An 18548-nucleotide genomic window follows, 5' to 3' on the forward strand; every position below is an offset into this window, starting at 1 on the left:
TGCTTACTCCTGTTCCCTACTCCCACTTTAGCCCTTTCATTCTTTGATATCACACTACTGACAGTGACACCTCTAACAATGTTATTGCTTCTCCTTCTAGGAATATTCTGTTGCAAACGGTACTTAGCGTACAGAACCTACCTTCGTATACAAACATACCCCCATAGCTTTACGACACCTCCCACCTACAATCCAAAATTCCACAGTATCCCACTACCCACAAACAGACTCTCGCGTTCCAATCGCACATCCTTCCTATACCCCCAGTCGCAATTAAAAAAAAAGTCTCAATTTAATATTTGCTCGTAAGCTTATCTCCTTGTATTCCATTTTACCATTTTCCTTAAAGGAGGACCTGTCTTAGACTGCCCTTTTACCTATTCAAAAAATAATATTTAAAACAAATCAAGAGACAAACTACATATTCTCTCTTTTGCACTGACTCGCTATGACACTAATGAATCTCAAAAATGATAATTATTTCAAATAGATAAAATCTGGTATAAAGAATAATATGAAAAATACAACAATCCCTTTTCACCTCAACCATATCCCACCATCCCTTTACCACCCTTCAACAAGCAAGGCACAGCAAGGAACCAGGAACCTGCACCGCCGAAGTTCCAGTCCACTTGGAGCCACAAGGTAATCACCCTCGTCTGGATGCGTCACCCCTCCTGGAGCCCCCAGAAGTACACCATGAAACCATGCCTGTGTTCATCAGCCCAACTGGAGCCACCAGGAAATCTCCCTTGCCTGGGGTCGTCAGCCCAACTGGAGCCACCAGGAAATCTCCCTTGCCTGGATTCGTCAGCCCAACTGGAGCCACCAGCAGCAAGCCAGGCCCGTGTTCAACCTTTGAGGAACCAGAGTTGTCGACGCTGCCTGTGCTCCCTGTCTGTTTGAAACCACGGGAACTCTCCCATGCCTGAGCCATCAAGATTGTGACAGTGTGGACTCTACGTCGCAACATTACTTGTCCCTCACCGCCACACCTACAACCCTAATTTTGTGTGGATCTTCGACTTGAAAAAAGACTTAAACAGAAGCCATGAGCGGCGGCCATGGATGACACCCAATTGCCCTGCGGCTCATCAAAGCGCAAAGGTCCCCAACAAGGACTCTACGTCTCAATGAGTTCCGGATCCATGAACACTAGAAGATGTGAACTTTTTTTTTATGAATAAGTGTGTGCAGGCCAATAGACTCCTAGTTAGTGTCAGTGTTTATAAACATAGTGTGGGCAGAACTATGAGTGGAAAAAAAAAGTGACACACACTACGGTGATGTTCAAGAACAGTTCCTCATAAGTGGGGGACTGCAATGAAACTATCATATGAGTGAAAAAAAAAGGAAAAGAAAGAAGTTAGCTCAATGGTTTTTCAAAAAAGATTTTTTGACATTATTTTGTAGTGCTAAAATATATGTGTATTTAAGTTAGATAACAAAAGAATTTTGGAATAAACAGTCACACTTATTGTGGACTAATGAGGTTCTCCGGCAGTCACGTAGCGTAAGAAGTAATTAAGTGAACAAACAAGGCTGTTACGGAGAACCTCAGGGTCTGGCTGACGAAACTAATACAATATAAAAAGGTAAGGGAGAGGTCCAAAAATCATCTCGGAACAACCAACGGATCTCAAAACAACCAACGGATCTCTCAGCAACCAACCAAGATCTGCAATAACATGGGTGGTATACCAGCATACTTAATGTAAGTTGTATTTTTCATTTTCATAACTTGCTGTCATTCATATAAGGCTCTAAGCTGGACGAATGGTCTCCTGTGAGAGAACATAATCTAAATTTGTAATTGTAACCTCTAATTCATGTAAAATAAAGTCTTGCTTGTTGAAAAAGGAAATTATTAATTGTCATCTGACAGGCAAGAGATCACTAACTACCGTAGCAAAACACACTTTCTTCCGCTAAAATTCTAATCATAACATTCCATCTAATAACGGTTGGAGTGTCATTCTTTAGTTTCTGGGTCATTAACCACAAGTAAACAAACACAGTTGCTATGAAAATTTCCTTTTTCCTATTATATAATATTTACAGAAAGAATATATTTTTAATAATAATACTAATATAAATGTTATACACATATTTCCACCAAAATTTTCGATATTGTTCGACTTTACCTTACATTGCAATACGACAAAAACACGAAAAGTTTAAAAAAATAATAAATATATAAAAAAAACTAATGCAATTTCTTTTGTCATTATGCAACTGCAAAGAGATGTCACTACAGGAGGCCAGTTCCTTCTCCAGCAAAATGTAGTCCACCAGCATGGGCACATCCTTCTTCGAGATGGTCCAGTTCCAGATGCTACGTCCAGCCTCTACAAGGGTCATCTTCCAGACGTTCCTGTACCAGCATTGGCCTGCCCACTTCTGTTTCTCCAGCGCCTCTCACATGAAGATCCAGCCATCTTTCTCCAGAGCCAGAACACCTAATGGCCAACTAGTCCTTGCAGTTATGCCGAGCTTCTACGTCAGCTGTTCCAGAATCACCACCACAACAGCCAGCATCTCCTCCCGTTCCTGTTTCACCACGGATACATCGTCACTTTCATCATTCAGCAGCACCTTGGCTCCAGTTGTTGTTGAAATGTTCCAGTGCCACAGCTGTCCCATCATCATAAAGGTCCAGGGTTCGATTCCAGAACTCGGAAAACCAATCACCGCAGCTTTAGCTCGCCTCCAGTCCACACGACGGACACCGAGACGCCAAGCTGTTTTTCATCCGTCATCAAGGGTCCTTGGTTTGGCCAGGACATCGTTAATTCGCAACTCCCAGCAAAAGGTGATGCCCAAATGCCACACCAAATGCGTAGCTGTTCATCATCCTTCACTACGGTCCCGAGTACATATCAAGAAGAGGACCATCTATAGGAACCACTACGGTTGCCTACTGTCAGTCGCAGCTCTCAGCGTCTGCATTTACAGAGGCCCAGTTGCAGTTCACATCATCTACCATTTCATTCAGTCTTCACTTCGATTTCTGTGGAGTGACTAGGGACATTCTTCGTTTATCGATGGCCACGATGAGGACAATTAGAAGACCCTGTTTTTCACCTCCCAGTGTTCTGAAGTGAGACCACAATCATTCAAGTGGACATTATGTTCACCCCCCAGTGTTTTTTACAGTGTTTAGTGTTTGTCAATTTATTCAATGTTTATTCGAACTGAGAATTTAAAAACTAATGACATACGCTAAAGGTACTGTTCAGGAATTTTTCTTCCAGTTGGTGGGGTAATGTAATGAAACCATGAACTGAGAATTTAAAAAATCATTTTTTCATAAAAATTATAATGGCAATTTGGTAGGTGAAGATGGAACTAAGTTTTCTGTAATATTTTAACTTTTGGATACATGCATCACATTATTTTTAAAAACTCACAAGGACAGGACTTGTAATCAAGAAATCGTTGGAAGCAGAAGCAAAATAGTCAAGAATCACCTGTAGTCAAATAACATTGCTTGTCAGTAGTAATTAACAATTCGGATAAAATCGTGAAAAAGATGAAAGCAAACCTCAGGGTAAATTAAAATTCAAAAATACTTATTTGTACATCATTAGACAACAACAATATTTTGTCAGGAAATGTAATTAGGACTTTCCTAAGATTTTGTAAATTGTTATGTTGGCTTTTGGCGAAGTTAAAAGGAAAAATAATTAAAGTAAACAAGGACAATAGTCCATATAAAATGACCAAGCTTGCAAATAAAAAATCATTCTGCATTCTGGGTCCTGTATCCAGAATCGCAATGGAATGGTCTATACGAAATTACAAATGCCGCAAGAAAGACCATTGTCCGGCCAAGACCAAGCGAAATATGCAATAAGGTAAAGTATGACTACAGAGAACTTTAACTGTCTATTTTGCATGTGACATGAAATTAGGAGGTCTCTGAAAGTGACAGGCAGATTTGAATGTTTAAATATTTAGCTTATTTCCTTTCGGTTAAGCATTGAGTAAAATTATAATGATCTGTTATACAATTAATCTGACATACTATGTCTGGTTGTGAATTCAGTACTCTTGGATGCTCACTGTTAAATAATTTATATTGTTACAAAAATACCCACTATACTACCATTGTAAGTCAGTTGTTTCATTAATAAAATATTGTCATTTGTGACAATAAGAGATTGCAACCATTAGTTTAATTGCACTCTTTAATTAAGGTACAAATTCGCTATTCCTTTTGTAATTTATATAACACAATTTTCGATTTAATACTCTTTAATTTTGATTTTGATTTCTTTAATATTTTTATTTCTTGACTTATGGTACACTTAAGATCGTAGTGCATCAGTTTCTTAGATTCCAGAAAAGAACGTATCAGTAATGGAACAATACTTGTAACTATGACAATATGGAACGTAAAATTACAATAGAATAACTATATTATGACAGTTAACTATTACTATTAGGCAGGTCCATATTAACGTACGGGCCTGTTGGACGCTTGCTCGGGTGGGTCTGTGCTAATCTGTGAATTTCAAGTGACTTCTTATAAATGTCTACCGTGTCTCAAATTCAAAATCTCCAAGTATGCAGAAAAGTGTCAGTTTGAGAGAAATACATTCATCAGCATAATGTAACTAGGAAGTTCTTACAGTTTGTTACAATTTGTTGCGTACACAGTTTTACATGACATGGACGTTATGCAATGGAGACAAACAAAATTCACATTATGTAAACATAATGTTATTCTTTGCCGGTTTGTCTGAACGATTTAACAAGCGGATAGAAAAACAAAACTAACTAATCCATATGCGCGAAATAAACAATTATTCATTTCTATCTTCACTTTTTAAGTCCACAATACTATTACACAGCAGACTAGCCTAGATTAAAAGACAATATTTGGCGCGTTCAGTGCACAAAGAAATCAAGTTCACTTTTTTTGGTCATTTCAGACATATTTCATCTCATCTTTATCTGAAGCTCTTTCAGAGCTTAACAGATTTATGTTCATATATTGTAAATAGCTCTTATAATGTGATAAACAGTGTTAACTTTTCCCTGTAATTTAGCGCACCGTACAAACTTTACGCCTCTCTCCCTCGCAACTTTGGGAATTGGAGTTGATTCTCTTGTGCTCTGAATGTCCAATTTGCTGCAATGTTCTTGTGTTCCAAACGGACACTGATTTGTCTCTGATTTACTACTCCTGGGTTAATATTGCTACCACTTCTGCTATAGGAAGCTCACATGTCTATAAGCCCATTTACATGTTATTCTTGTGAGTGGTTGTTGTAAGGACCCAAGCACACCCGTTTGTCTTGAAACCCATAACGCTGTTAACATGGCACTGCTATTAGTGAATTACTAAATATATATAGGACTATCCAACTTACGTTTTAAAGAAAGTCCAGCTAGAAAAAATATATAAGATATACGTAATCTAATTAAGTGGTTCCCAATCTTTTTTGACTACCGACATATTTTCCTGAACGAAAACGGCATCGCAACACACTAACTTCATTTTTTATTAATCTAATATAAATAAAGTTTGTTTATATGTCTCTCTCTCTATGTCTCTGTCTGTGTGCGGCCTCGGAACTAGACGAGTGGACCGAGAGTTACCAAATTTTGGTACGGGTACTTTGGTCCAGGCCCCAGACCAAGACGAAGCGTTTTTTTTTTTTAATTCGAACCGGGCGGGGGAAGGGTTAAGGGGCATGTAAAAATAATTCAAAATGACCGATATTAGTGTCAAATTCAGAGTTTTCGCCGTCGCTAAGATGAATGGCACAGGCATTGACTTCCAAATACAGCCCCCACCGGCTGGGGATCACAGGAGTTTTTTTTTTTTTTTAATTCGAACCAGGGGTCTCATTGGGTGTTTACCGGGATATGTAAAAATAGTAGAAAATGACCGTTTTTTTTTCTTTCGTTGTTCAGTTTGTTTACATAGATATTTAATCTGACCCATGCGAAGAATGGGTATTTCAGCTAGTAGTAATATAAATTATAGTAGTGTAAAACTATAAATTTCTATGTAGTAGTGACAATTTACCACTGAAAATTGTTGCTGCCGCTGGAGAGTTGAGTGGACAGTTTATCTTAAAATTGATATTAACTATTATTAAAAAGTTTCACTGTTTTTAAATTCTAAAATTTTGCGATACACCCTATGGGGCTGCGCGACACTCACTGCAATCCACGGTAAGAGCAATATTCTGTATGGAAGATAATATCGGTCTAATCACCACTGCGGCTCCGTTAGCAACATACTAACCTCGCCTCTTCCTCCTCTCCCCCTCCCCCCGTAAATTTTAATAGAATTTTAATGGAAGGCTGCATCTCATCAAACACGTAGAATCCCAATTTCTTGGTGAAAATGAAAGGAAATGAAATCTTTTGAGTTTTACGTCCCACGTTTATGCCGGTTAGGCTAAAGGAGACGGTGATCATGAGAAATGAATGAAATGGTGGAATGAAGAAAGTAGGAGAATCCCGAGAAAACCCACGCACACGGTGTTTGTCCACCACAAAGTTTACTTGGCGGGGGCTGGGATCGAACCCGGAACCCCAAGCACCAGAGGTGAACGCTCTCTACAATTTCTTGGTGATCTATAGTGGAGTTATCAGTGAATTCTTAAGATAATCGCAAAAGTTAAAAAGATATATAGTCATACAATCTTCGATTTCTATCAATACCTAACTCAAAAGAAACGCTATAGGAATCAGAACTTAGGAACAGATCTTATCTCAAAATGGTGATTTTCCATGGACGCTAAGATCATACTACTTTAAGGGGCCCCTGCATTATTTTGCTTGAGGTTACCTAAAGAGTAAAGTCTACGCAACGGTCACTGGCGAGCTGTAAGACGCTATAGACGTGAAATGGTGCTCTTTGTCAATTACTACTTTACGAGGAGTCGTAAAAGCTAATTTAACTTAAATAAATAAACAAAAAAAGGGTGAATCACTGGTTATGTCTTCTGCTGCATCAAGTCCCTGGTTCGATCCCAGATTTCGCCAAATGGACTTTGTGGTAGACAAACACCGTGTGGGTGGGTTTTCTTGTTCTTCCTACTCTCTTCATTTTACCATTCCGTTTATTATCATCGCCACCGTTTCCTTTAGTCTCGGAGCATAATCGCGGGACGAAAACTAAACCATCATGCATTAATCCTCGCACTACGTAGGTACTTTTTGTAACGGACTACCAAAGGGAGGGTCATGTTGTGCCCACCTGTTAAGATTATAATATATCTCATAAAAGAAACAAATTAGAAACTATCACAAAAATTTACAGTGACTGAAGTGAACAGTACATAGACTGAGACTAACAGCTATTTATTATTCTACCATCTAGGAGTGTCACTTCTGCCAACGGGGGTACTTTGTGCCCATCAACTTAAAACAGCATTCTTTTTTTAGACTCACTAAGTTTAATTTGAACCACCGTAAGGTATACGCTCTAGCTAAACATGTTGGGCAATAACGTATTTTCTTACAATTTTAAAGAAACTATTAGAAGAGTAATTACAAAAAATACAGCGTGGTGGTCACAAAGTACCCCCCCCCCGTTGGTAGTTCGAGGATTAATGTACGTAATTATTTTTTTAAATGTTGATTAGTATTTGTTTACCCGTTATTTTTAAATATGAAAAAAGAGCATATATTTTGAAAAATGAAATCTTTAAGTTTTACGTCCCACGGTTATGCCGGTTAGGCTAAAGGAGACGGTGATGATGAGTAATGAATGAAATGGTGGAATGAAGAAAGTGGGAGGAAACGGGAGAACCCCGAGAAAACCCACGCACACGGTGTTTGTCCACCACAAAGTTCACTTGGCGGGGGCTGGGATCGAACCCGGGACCCCAAGCACCAGAGGTGAACGCTCTACCACTGAGCCACCGCGGCCCCAGCATATATTTTGACCTCTTAAGTGTCTTCATCCCGGCGAAATTAAAAAAAATACCGCTAATTTTACAGTAATTATGTGATATCTTCAAATAGATAAAAGATAATCAAAATGTGGAACAAGAGCACCCTAGACAATATTATTTTACATGAGAAACCGTTATCACGACTCACTTATCTGCTTTCGATTTCGAGCCATTTTGAAAATCGGCATTTATTTTCGCGTTTCTAAACAGCTGAAAACGGAAAGCCACTAGGTGACTTGTGATAACGGTACCTCACGCAAAAACAATATTGTCTAGGGCGCTCTTGTTCCATATTTCAATTATATTTTATCTATTTGAAGATATCACTTAATTACTGTAAAATTAGCGGTATTTTAATTTCGCCGGGATGAAGACTCTTAAAGACTACATCTGGAAAGAAATCAATGAGAAAGAGAGGGAGAGAAACAGCTAATTAAAAAGCGCATATACAGTTAACGCTTAACGTCAATCCTACGTATTTCAATTTTACGTATGTTTATTTTTTGATATAATTACTTATAAATAGTACAGTTGAAACTATCATTTATCAAGCAAACAGCTAAAATAGTGTCCCTTATTATTATTTTTTTTTGTTTATTTTTTAAAGATCACTAAGTAATTAGTTATCCTCATTAGCTCTGGAAATATCAATTTTAAAGAAAAAAAATATATGTCCTATACATGGTTAGATGAGTTTAATCAGTTGGTCACGAAATACACACTGTACTTATACGTAATAAGAAAACAGAGTATACTATATATACACTACTCTACCATTGTTGATGAACGCAGAGCTTGGCTGGTCACATGGAGACGAACATGTGAAACAACAAACACTGAAAGTGAGTACGCTCCGTTTCCGCCCTTTGCACATATACTCAACTTTTCCAGCCAAAAACCACAAATCAACACGCACCAAACACATACTACTACTACTAGTAGTACTATTACAGCAGACCTACACTACTAACCAGAAACTACTATAAACATACACATAGATATAATTTTATGTGAAAGTTTTTGGCCTGAGGTAACTGAAAGCAGAGGAAGAGGATAGCCCACACTATAGTTAGTAAATACGGATGAAAAGAAGGTGAAGGGGAGGGGAGCTTGTAGCCATAACAGGAAAACTAACAAGAGCGCAAGGTTGAGATTGGAATCGACGTAATTACGAATTCATTTCCTCTCTTTCATGTCCATCACGCACTTCCTTTCAATTAAAAAACAAAATTTATTCTTGTTTATTTGTTTGTTTATTTTACAGTCCACTGACATTATATAGTGTGGTTCTCAATGGCCGGACCGCGGCTCAGTTATGTAACTATAGAGCACTCCTTGCTGGTCTACTGTGCAGCACAAGGGCCTTTTCTTTAGCAATCGATTCCCGTTGGAGGGCACTACAGTCGTTCAGATCCCACTTTACGCTGTATGTATTGCCCTATATAGCCTCGTCGTTGACAAAGGGCATATAGATAAACCAAACAATCAGTGGCGGGTCTAGAAAGTAAAATCTGGAGTGGTAGCCAGAACCCAGACTATGATAGGTATATTATTGGTTTACTATTAATTTTCTAAAATATTTAAATAATAGCTTCAATTATTTTTGCCTAGCCCCCCCTTCCCCCCGGCCACGGGACAGATCCGCCACTACAGTCAATCAATGAAGTATCTCAGAATCTACTTTCACGTTCATCTGCTTCTTCCGATCTTTACTTTGCAGTTCAATTTATGACTGTTGGGGCTCAGTGGTAGAGCGCTAGGCTATGGTGCGAAGAGCCGATCTCTGGCCACGCGAGCTTGTGGTGAACAACACTGTCTGTGGGATTTTCTTGTGGTTTCTCCAGTTTCCTCCCACATTCTTAATCTGCCAAATCTTCTACATCATTCACGTTCACCTATCATCCGTCTCCTTTAGCCAAAAGGGCATAATCGTGTGACGTAAAACTACAAATGCGATTTTCAATTTATGAGCGTAAATTTCTGATATTAACACACTGTATTTAGTAAACAAATTTGTTTCGAGATGTCCCACTATGCAGGAATACGCCATTAAAACAACGATGGCTTCATGATTTGGCATGAATTCTTCAAAACATTATTTTTTAACTGACCCCATGGCTTAAGGAAATTAAGGTTTAACGGCGCAGAAAATCTGCATCAAATTCTTATTCTTTTCTTGCTAAGCCAGCAAATTTAGTGTAGATAGTTATTACCTACCTTTCTAAGCTCCTATTTCATATTATCCTTCCTCCCTTTATCTTGGTGCTAGATGTCTAACATTGCAGGTAATATATGAATGGACAGAGAATGGTCGAATCGTCTTTTTAGCATGTTCCAAGTAGTGTCCTCAATTTTACACTACTGCTCCTTCCTCAAGTAGCGTTACAAGTTGATACAACCATCTATTGATCACACTCTTTAGTAGTGTTGCGCACACGAAATACGAGACGAGACATAGCTCTTCCAACAGAAAGAGACATATCTTCCAATAGAAAGAAACACACTTTTTGAGACGAGACAGCCACAAATCTACGTCTCGTGCGTTAACACTACTCCTTAAATCTCGCCTATCATTGTAAACAATGTACGAACGGTCAGGAAAGTATCGCAACTGCGTTAGTTGTGAGATTTATTACCCTTCTTTGAAGCATGTTTCAAATGATGCTGCCATTTTGACAGCACTGCTCCACCTTCATGTACTTATGTCACTGTTTAAACCTAGCCTATTACTGTTACAAACTTTCAGAACAACCGTGCGTTGCTTTTCAATTTAACACATTCATCACCAAATGAAGGGAAATGACAAAAATGGCGTGTTCCGTCCAGGGTTTATCACTTTTGATACACATTGAAGGTTTTGTTATTGCCACCTGTATTCCACTTGACAGATAAGCAAGTATACACTCTGTAAAGAAAAAATAGCGACACTTGCTCTAATATGGTTTTCTCAACATACTTTAATCAATATGAATTTTTACATGAATTCCTGATAATATTACAAGGCATATTCCTAATGAGCAGTTCATTCTTAATACTTGCGCCAGAGTTTCAGGCTTTTGACATGAATTTAGTGAATTTATATGCATATATAAGTAGCTATGTGTGTTTTGAGCAAAATCGTTTGTAGGAAAAGTAATTCATAAAACTGAAAAAGATCAACAACAATAGCAGAAAACAAGAAATGGAATTTCTTTAGGGTAAGACATATTGTGTGCAAACATCGAGAAGTACGATACACCAAACTAGTATTTTGTATGTGCACCATGGGCTTCCCGCATTGGTAACAAAGCTATTGCAAAATGCAACCTCGATATCAGGGAATAACACCCGGACTATCTGTTCCTTGAATTCCATTCTATTTGAGATAGTCGTCTATTGAAATTTCTACTCATATTGATCCACAAATTTTCAACTGGATTCATGTCGGGTGAGTTTGTAGGCCACACGAGTCTCTAAATAGTCATATTCTTGAACCACGTATTAACAATTTTGGCTCGGTGACATGAAGCATTATCGTCCTGGGAAAGGAAGTAGTCCATATCTTCTTCAGAAAAGTCATCTTTAGCTGTTGTAAGAACTTTACGTGCCAGAATTTGAAGATATTTTCGTGCATCAAACGATCCTTCACATATATCCGTCGTTCTGACGTCTTTAACGGTGAACCATGCCCATATCATCACTCAGTAACTGAATATTTGAATCTCTTAAACAAAATCCTTGTCAAGTTCCTTGCTTGTTGTATCCACAACTTCACACCACTATCGTTTCCCACTATCCTAAACTTCTTTTCAATGAAGAAAACGACATGCTTTCAGTTGTCATAAGTCCAAGTTGCATATCGACTTACAAAACTACATGTTGAAGTCCTCTGTGTTTTGTCAGTTTCGACTTTCTACGCGGTTTTTTCTTTGTAATATCCTCTTCATACAATCAAGACAATACAGTTGTACAAGTAACTGCAGTTCCAAGATCATGTCAAACTACAAAAGCGATTTTTGGGGAAATCACTCATTAAATCTGCGGTGCTATTGATTTCATTTAGCAATCTGCTCTGGGTGATGCTTTCTTTTTTCTTTGACACTGTTGACGAAGGGACGATTTGTTATGCTGTTTGCACTTGTGAATTACTCTTCCTGCCGTAGAATGATGGATTTTCAGAATTCCATCTATTCCTTTAGAGATTTGCCACAACTCACATTTCTTACCCATCTTATTTGTTTACAGTCCACATGTAGCAACAATATCACACACAAACAACACTGCACAACAAAAATTTTGCCACTTAACACACTGTCCAAACAATGAGAAAGCAAAGAACAATCATAAAATGCTATTTACCTCAGCCTACACATCACAAATGCAATGCAGAATTCTTACTACAATAATTTACGAGACGAACTCAGTGCCATCTATCGAAAATACTACTGATACACAAACAATTGACAAGCGATGTCCTACACCACAGGTGTCACAGATAACGCAAATGAACTATCCCACTCTTCATTACCTTCTATTCCTCTTCTAGCGTGCTGCAACTATGGTTTTCTGTGTGAGTTAGTTTGAGAATTGAGGTGTCGCTATTTTTTCTTTACAGAGTGTATTTAGCATGACTTACTTGTAGCCTAGGCGCGAGTGAAACCTGCTGCAGCACTAATTCATGTCTGAAGTTAGTAGGGAAGGTTTCATTGAAAACCATGGACAGTTTAAGGTTGTCCAAAATATCAACTTGGCCAAATAATAATAATAATATAAAAAAGTCGGCCTCGCAATGAATGTGTTCAGCGCACTTTTCAGGTTTCTACTAGTGCTGTCGAATTTTTGTGACATTTGCGATTTTCAAAACCGAAACCGCAAATGCGATTTTCAAAACCGACATTTCGGTTTTATAAAATTTCACTTTCGAAAACAGACTTCGACAGCACAAGTTTCTACTAGATTCTCCCTCGTATATTGTATCATACGGTCACCAAACTAAACTCTCTAGAACTAAAGACCACGAAGTATTATAACGAACAGGTAGTACGGACTCAAGTGAAACCAAATTTTATGATGGCATTGTTTTTAATTTTCTAGATCTGCGTTTCTCAACCACTGTGTTGCGAATACATGTCAGGTGTGTCGCGAGATTGAGTTTTGATGTCTTCTTATATTTCTGATGGTAATATTTCTTTCACATATTCCTGTTCAACAGTCATAAGCTTCCTTATGTTCACATGTTTCTATTCAAGAGTCATACGTAATTTGCTTGAGATTTGTATCAGGGCTTGCTAACTTAACATAATGTGCGTTATTTTTAATTCGTTATTTGTTACCATACCTATATGATAACAAAAACTAAGACTAAATGAATAACGTTACTGCGTTAAATACCGTTTTAGCTGTTACCGACACAATTACGGTACTTATTAAAAATAACGTTATTGCCAGGCGAAGAGAGCATTTCGTTATTAAGATTGGGTTAGTACTGTAATAAAGTTAATATATGGTACCGTAATAGGTCTCATAAAAATGATAACGTTAAAGACATAACTGTTTAACTTAATATCATTGCATTTAATTGCAGTAAATGTATTCGTTATTTGTTACCGTTCCTATATCCTAACAAATAACGAAACCAATTCAGTAACGTTATTGCCACGAGTATTATTTCAAATGTTACTCTCACAATTACGGTACTTATTAAAAATAACGTTATTGGCAGGAGGAGAGAGCATTTCGTTATTAAGGTTGGGTTATTGCTGTAATCAAATTAATGTATGGTAACGTAATAGGTTTCATTAAAATGATAACGTTAAAGACATAACTGTTTAACTTAATATCATTGCATTTAATTGCAGTAAATATATTCGTTATTTGTTACCGTTCGTATATCGTAACAAATAACGAAACCAATTCAGTAACGTTATTGCTATGGGTATCATTTCAAATGTTACTCTCACAATCACGGTACTTATTACAACTAACGTTATTGGCAGGCGAAGAGAGCATTTCGTTACTAACGTTGAGTTATGCTGCAGTAACGTTAAAGTATGATAACGTAATAAGTTGCAACAAAATTATAATGTTAAAGACATAACTGTTTAACTTAATATCATTGTATTTAATTGCATCAAATATATTCGTTATTTGTTACACTTCCTGTATCGTAACGAAAAACGAAACCAATTTAGTAACGTTATTGTCATAGGCATAATTTCAAACGTTACTCTCACATTTACGGTACTTATTAAAAATAACGTTATTAGCAGGCGAAGAAAGCATTTCGTTGTTGAGGTTATCGTACCAACGGTGCCGACTTTCCAAAACTTATGTGGGTGCATATCAATGGCAGGACTTGTTATGCGTTTTCAGGGGAGTCTCGATATTTTTTCATTGATTTCCTTTTAGTTAAAAGATTTTCTGAACACTGTCATAAAGGGCTGTGGTGTGATAAAATAAAACATATCGGTACTATAAGGACAAGTTGGGGCTGCCTTAACACGTCTGATTTAAACGCAAGAGAAACGGGTTCAAACCCGGGTCCAAGGTTAAGGATAAGTTACTGTAATGAATATCCTCAACATATGTAATCGTACCATTAAGTGTATACTTTAAAATAACTTATATGATGCACAATGATCGCAAGAGGCAATGATATTATCACCACCAGGGACGTACGGAAGGGGGGGGACACGGGGGTCCGGACCCCCCCCCCGAAATTTCGACTTTTTAAAAATTTAGCCTAATTTTAAGGGCAATTTTAGCAATTTTAATATAAAATAGCTTCATATTTAGTTTGAACCCCCCCCCGAAATAAATTCCTGGGTACGCTACTGATCACCACGTTACTAAAAGAAAACACCACATTCATACATATTAAAGTGAAAAAATCTTCATAAAAACAAATAATTTTAATGGTATTGCAGAAAGAACTGTATAAGGGTTTTGTTGTGAACATAAACTACAAAATAACTGACTTACAGTAAATGCATGCCGAAGATACCTTGCGATCGAAATCGAGGTCGCGATGATGAAGGGCGCACATAGCGAGGAGGTCGCACCTTTGCTGTTAAGTTCTCAGTTTAAGGGAAAATATTGCTGTGACGCATGTGAAATTATTCCGTCAGTGCACAAAAATCACTGCAAAACCAGAGTTTGAAATTGGAAACACCAAACAGTTTATAAATAGGGATGGACGCGAGACGGGATATGAGAAATACCAAAGTCTCGTCTCTTGTTTCGCAAAAATATTTGAGTCTCACCTCTTGTTCATCTCTATCAATATTCTAAATCAAAGACTTTTACATTTTATTCAATTTTCTGTGAAGAAAATGTCCTCTTTCAGCACTCAGGCGAGAAGTCGTTTCCCAGTAAAATTAAATAAATAAATAAATCAGGTATGTCTTCAGATTTTGGGGTGGAGGTGGTATTAACTGCAGCAAATGAAATTTCAGCACTGCAATTCCATTATTCGACATTTCCTCCCAATGGATACGTGCCCGTCTTTACAGGTATTTCTTTGCCTTACGTCAATAACGAATTTAGAAGAAACCCTTTTTATTCATCTCGGAATTGGGGGAGGGCGTGGAGTTTTTAAGCATAGATATTATTTACAATAGCTTCTTAGCAACTGAAATGGGAATGTCAGATAAGTTATTTATTTGAGAATTATACTGTAGGTTATTATTATATAAGGCACTATATACGTTTAATCCCTTCGGGATCCTATGGTACAATTTGTACCATATGCACTTTTCATGGTACATTGCGTTATTTCTCTTCTATTTGAGCTTTTTCGTCCGGGTTCTTTTTTTTTCCAAGTTCAGAGGTCTTGCAGAAGACATTACGTATGGTTTCAGACCGTCTTGCGTCCAGACATAGGAGGTGATGACGTCATAAGTCAAAAATTTATTTTCTCATTTTCTAAGTGTATGTTCAATATTTTTTGGCGGGCTTATTTTTCTACGTAGAAGATTGAAATTTTGCACAAATATTCAGTCCACGGAGTAGTATGTACCAGATTTTTTGTTCCGATGTCAGTGCTAAAACAGGGGGGGAACCAGAGGGGCGAAGGGGTAAAAATAGGGATTTTTACCCCAAAAATCCCGTTTTTCGTCATTTTCCCGCCTTACATACATGATAGGACCACGTGAGTCATACCGTCTGAAAGGCAGTTCCATTCTGAAGAGAACGACGGTTGAATTATTATCCTAGGGTAATTAGGGATGTCTCAGGGAATTTTTAAAAAATATACTTCTATATAGGGTAATATGGGGCATTGTCGGTGTATATATTTTTTGGCGGACTTATTTTTGAACGTAGAAGACTGAAATTTTGCACAAGCATTCAGTCCACGGAGTAGTATTTACCAGATTTTTTGTTCCGATGTCAGTGCTAAAACAGGGGGAAACCAGAGGGACAAAAAGGTAAAAATAGGGATTTTTTACCCAAAAAATCCCGTTTTTCATCATTTTCCCGCCTTACATACATGATAGGACCACGTGAGTCATACCGTCTGAAAGGCAGTTCCATTCTGAAGAGAACGACGGTCGAATTATTATTCTAGGGTAATTAGGGCCGTCTCAGTGAATTTTTATCCAAATATACGAGGGTCGTTCAGAAAGTAAGGAACGATTGCGTATTGGGCGCGGCTCCGACCCCCTACCACTGCGATCGCATGCGTGGCAGTAGCTCCTTCCTTTATCTCAGTGTGAGCCGAGTCTCAATGCTGTGCGGTCACGCTACTTGTTTTTACAGCGATTCAAAATGGCGGCGCCAATCGAAAATCCCGCCAAATGTGAAGTACGGAGTGTCATTCGTTTTCTGAAGGCGCAAAAAAGTTAAGCCTGTTGAAATTTATAGGCAAATAAAGAATGTTTATGGCGATAGTGCAATGAACGAGTCATCACTGAGGAAATGGTGCATTATGTTTAATCAAGAAAGAATCAGCGTGCATGATGAAAATTGGAGTGGCAGGCCATCGCTTGTTACAGAAGAACTGAAGGGAAAATCTTTTGTCATCCTTCTTATAGTCCTGACTTGGTACCAAGTGATTCTCACTTATTCCCGACAATTTTGGGTAGAAAACAGTTCGCAAACGATGAAGAACTCAAGCAAGCACTGACAGCCTGGTTGAAATCTTTGGCGGCAGATGAGTATAATATCGGCATTAAAAAACTGGTCCCACATTATAACAAGTATCTCTACAACTATGGCGATTATATAGAAAAGCAAAGTAGAGTCCTGTGGCTTTGTAAATGAAGTTTTGTGTTGATATCTTTTGTTTTTATTTAATAATGCTAAAACGTTCTTTACTTTCTGAACGACCCTCGTACTTCTGTATAGGGTAAAAGTGGGGCATGGTAGGGATCTTTTTTTTCTGGCGGGCCTATTTTTTCACATAGAAGATTGAAATTTTGCACAAACATTCAGTCCACCGAGTAGTATTTACCAGAAGTTTTTCCGATTTCTGCGTAAAAACAGGGGGGTCCAGAGGGGCAAAAGTTGAAAAAAGGGAAAATTTGCCCCCAAAAATCCCTTTTTTCAGGAATTTCCCGCCTTAGATACATGATGGAGACATATGAATGGTACCGCCTGAAAGACAGTTCTATTCTGAAGAGAATGATTGGCGGATTATAGTCCTAGGGTAATTAGGGATGTCTCAGGAATTTTTTCCCTGAGATCATAGTGTTTTATGGTACTTAGGGGCATTGTGGGAATTTTTGATAAAAATTCTCCCGCCCTTACTATTCAAGATAGAAACTTGAAATTTGGCACACACATTCAGTATACCAAGTACTATTTATCAGATTTTTTTGATGGCTACGATCACACAGGGGGGTCCAGGGGGGCCAAAGTTCAAGAAACAATTTTTCCCTCCGAAATTTTCACTTTGACATTTTCCCCCGTTTCTGGTATATGGTATGAGCATGCAAGTGGTACCATTCGAAAGCCAGCTCTATTCTGAAGAGAATGAGGTATGAACCATGATCCTAGGATAAATAGTGAGGATACAGTAGCTGCTTGACTGAAAGTCTAAAAAATAGCCCAAAAAGCCAGGATCCGGAAAGGGTTAATACTCGAAATGGGGGCGGCGTGGAGTTTTTAAGCATAGATATGATTAACAGTAGCTTCTTTTTTTCTTTAAAAATTCTACAATTTATGGACTTCAGTCCGAAAACCCCCTTCCTGTGACCGCCACTGCCTTATATAATAATAAGCTACAATATAATTCTCAAATAAATAACTTATCTGACATTCCCATTTCAGTTGCTATTTTCTTCCATTCTGTATTTAAAACGTGCCTATTATGAAGTTGTTTGTATTTCTTATTCCATATTGCTGGAACATTATTAGTTCTATTAATATATCTTTCATAGGGCCAATCCTACCATCTTCTGATATCTGTCTGATATAAATATCCTCCTGACATTTTTCCGATAAGTGTTCTACAATGTCCTGATAACAATCAGGTGGTTGATAAACCCTTTCGGCTGGTTGGTACTTTGACAGGAAGTTCAATTGCCTGTTAACAGCTATCAGCTACTTGTTAGTTGTCGTGTAGTGAATCATGGACGAAATCGAAGAATTGTTGATGTTGTCCGAGGACGATGAGGAGATTGTTCGATATATAGCGAGGCCTAGAAG

General features: G+C 37.9%; 1 protein-coding gene across 2 annotated transcripts in view; it reads right to left on the bottom strand.

The window, feature by feature from the left end:
• LOC145694395 (E3 ubiquitin-protein ligase TRIM37-like) overlaps positions 1-18548 on the bottom strand; it is a 194628-nt gene that overhangs the window by 93927 nt on the left and 82153 nt on the right. The window lies entirely within an intron of this gene.

Source organism: Thermobia domestica, chromosome 9 (genome assembly GCF_964235325.1).
Source record: "Thermobia domestica chromosome 9, izTheDome1.hap1.1, whole genome shotgun sequence".
Lineage (NCBI taxonomy): Eukaryota > Metazoa > Arthropoda > Insecta > Zygentoma > Lepismatidae > Thermobia > Thermobia domestica.